Source organism: Lutjanus erythropterus, chromosome 6, assembly GCF_056507025.1.
Source record: "Lutjanus erythropterus isolate fLutEry1 chromosome 6, fLutEry1.hap2, whole genome shotgun sequence".
NCBI lineage: Eukaryota > Metazoa > Chordata > Actinopteri > Lutjaniformes > Lutjanidae > Lutjanus > Lutjanus erythropterus.
Window position 1 is genome coordinate 21,488,042 of NC_139322.1, and position 3,568 is coordinate 21,491,609.

Here is a 3,568-nt window from a genome sequence, read left to right on the forward strand (position 1 = left end):
ACCTGTCAGATAAACATAGACTTGGCATGATAGTTGTTGTCTAGTTTGACTATACTCTCGATACATGGATAGACCTGTGCTTCTGATATTATCTGTGATTTTATTATTTTTCTTTTAGGCTAGTCAGGTATGGGGGAAAAAAAGCAAACTTGCAGACAATATTGTAGGCACGTGACTACACATTTGCCAGTTCCAGACTGTGTTTTAATAATACAAAAGAGGTCTTAGTTATGATAAAGCAAGCACTGTGTATAGATCTAGGTCAGCTTTTCACTAGAAGGCCCGACGTCTTCACAGAGTCTTTCAGTATAGTATGAAAGACCCTTGGGTGCATCTAAAAGCTATAAATGTGTCTGCCTCTCCTTGTCTGTCTTCTTCATGTGCTAGAATGAAGCTTTTGTGTCTTGAGGGAAAGGAGACAAGGAGGAAGGAAAGACGTATATTACACTGAAAATTAAAGGGATAGTCCATTGCAAAATCATAAATATATATTTTCGTCTCTTCTGTTGGGTTATTTATCCATCTAGATTTGTTTTAGTGTGATATGCTGCATTTTGGATATTTCAGTTGTAGAGATGTCTGTCTTCTCTTCAGTGTCACAGAAGTAGATGGAACTCGGCTTTTGGTACTCAAAGCACCAAAAAAAACACATTTTAAAAATGTCTGACCAGTGAGCTGACTGGCTCCGATTGGCTCAATAGTTTTGACAACAAACACCACATGTTATGGCAAATTCTAATATTGCTGGATATATTAGTCTTATGTTAAGCAATTAAGATTTAAAGTGTTAACAAGCATATATTTGTTTGAAAATAAAGCATTAAAAGCACAGGGGATCATGGATCAGTGGGGGGATCTCTCTGCTTCATCAGGGATCAAGATCACATACTTTATTACTTCAGCTATAACTTCTGAATTTGAATCTGAATTTCATCTGCAGTCTACAGGTAGCCCACAGATGATCTAACAGGATGTAAAAATTTCTGTCACTCCCTGTATATTCTCTGAAGGCTGCCGGTAACTGTCCGAGTTGACTGTAACCTCTCATCTATGACTAGATGCACGCTTCCTTCTGCGTGGTGATACGATTGGCAGATGTAATGAAAATACTCATGAGGTCTGCGGATTATTTTGGGATGATGATTTCCGGAAAGAGATGTTGCTGCTGACTGATTTAAATGTTTTTTGTTTTTTTGTTTTTTTTGCTTACCACAAGCCAAGTGTCATCTAGTTCAGTTATGTTTGAGCAAAGACAGACATCTCTACAACCAGTAGATGGATAAATAGCACTGCGGGTAAAAGGAAGAATATGTATTAGATTTTGGGATGAACTGCACTTTAAATAGTTTTGATCTGAGGGCTGCCAAATCAGGACCTGCATGTAGACCAATTATCATCCACTTCATCTCTGAGATATTCAGTTTTTGTGTTCAGTTTTTTTCTGTCCATATCAGCTTTTTGGAATATATTATTTAGAGTTCTCATCGTAGTTTAGTTTCATGGTGGGATAGTTTATCAGGTGAGATTAGTTTGAGAGGAACTTGAATCTGAGCACTCATAGAGTATAAGATTTCTTGCTGCTATTTGACAAGAGAAATGGGTTAACTGTATAATCAATTAGCTTGAAAAATGACTTACTGTAACACTGACTTTCTGGTGTGAAACTGTGTTTTACCATACTAACAGGTAATGTATTATGTATGCTAATTTGAATGTATTTAATTTATCAATTTATTTATTGACTCACTGATAGGTCATATGTGTTTTAGGGGTTTGAAAAACATTTTCCATTGTATAACAGATTATTATCCCTTTATTATATGTCCATGTCTCTCATGTTATAACATTGTGCCTCATGACGTAAGCCCATACTACAGAACTGAAGGATTCTGGGTTATAAGTGAGCGCCCTCAAGTGGCACAGTCTGGCATAGCGCCAGCCAAGAAGAACCAAGGACTGAATGAAACTGCAGTGTTGTGACATGAATGTTAATCATTAACGTTGGCCATTCACAGGTTTCAGCCAATCAAATTTTTGCATTGCTCTGTGTGGAGGGTTTCTCGTTTGCGTAGTATCACATGATTGATCCTGCCATCTTAAAGGCATAGAGCAACTCTCTGAATTTCACTGGTTAATAGAACCAAAAAAAAAAAAAAAACCTACATGAGTGTTTTATGAATGGATCTAGTTTTATAGAAGGAACTGATGTTTATTTATGATGAAATGTTTGAACAAAGAGTGCTGTACAAACTTGATGGTCTTGACAAAGTACGCCGAGAGATGATAAGGCCTCATTCCTTAGCTTTATACTACATAATAATTTAGTTGCATATCAATAGATAATATATCTTCCATTTATCATATTGCCTGGGAGAACGCCTACAGGACATGAAGCAGTGACACAATGAGAGCTTTTAAGGACGTTATGTAATCTCAGCAGATTAATCAGCAAACCGTGTGCTTACCTGGAGATTGTTCTATATTTATTAATAAATAGGCTAGTTTTTATAAAGGATGTTTTCGCATTTAAATGTTGGAAATATATACTGTGTAGTTGAATGCAAACTCAGTAAACAGGATTTGAACTTCTTAGTAACATGTTTTTTTATTTAATAAAGAGGTCATGAGCTCATTGTGGCAATGTGATTGGAGGACCACTTCACTAGAAAGATGATATGTTTATGCATTCATAGCAAATGAGACATTATTAATACATGACAATAGGGCTGCAACTGATTATCATTTTCATTGTGGTTTAATCTGTCAGTTATTTTCTTAATTAATCAATTAGTTGTTTGGTCTATAAAATGTCACGAAATGGTGAAAAATGTTGATCAGTGTTTCCCAAAGCCCAGGATGACGTCCTCAAATGTCTTGCTTTGTCTACAACCCAGCAATATTCAGTTTACTGATAGAAACCAACCAGAAACCAGAAAATATTCACATTCAGGAAACTGGAGTCAGAGAATTTTCACTTTATTTCTTAAAAAATTACTCAAATAACTAATAGATTATCAAAAAATTGCCAATTAATTAAACAGTTGACACATAATCAATTAATTGCTGCAGGTCTACACACTGTAAAAATGAAAAAGTTGAGAAAACACAAACTTCCAAGGCAACTTTTTGAGTTTTAAGCAAGTTTGATCAAGTTTTACCAACTAATAACTTTATCAAGATTTTCAAGCATACAGATCAATGTGGCACAATTTTTTGATTCAAGTTTATCTAAAGAAGAAACATTAATTATCTCAACAAAAGCAAAATTTTGTTTAGCCTTTTTTCAAAACTTAAGAGTTTATGTTTGACTTAAAACTCTACAATCTAGTAAAGGCAGTTGCCTTGAAATTATGAGTTTTCTCATCTTTTTTTTATTTTTATAGTGCATGACATCACTTATAATGATGATGATGGAAGGACTATTTTATTAGCATCATGTGATGATACCAGTCATCATGTTGCCTTATTTACTGACCTATTGAACATTGAATAAATTGGATGTGTGTGTGTGTGTGTGTGTGTGTGTGTGTGTGTGTGTGTGTGTGTGTGTGTGTGTTCAAGTGTGTGC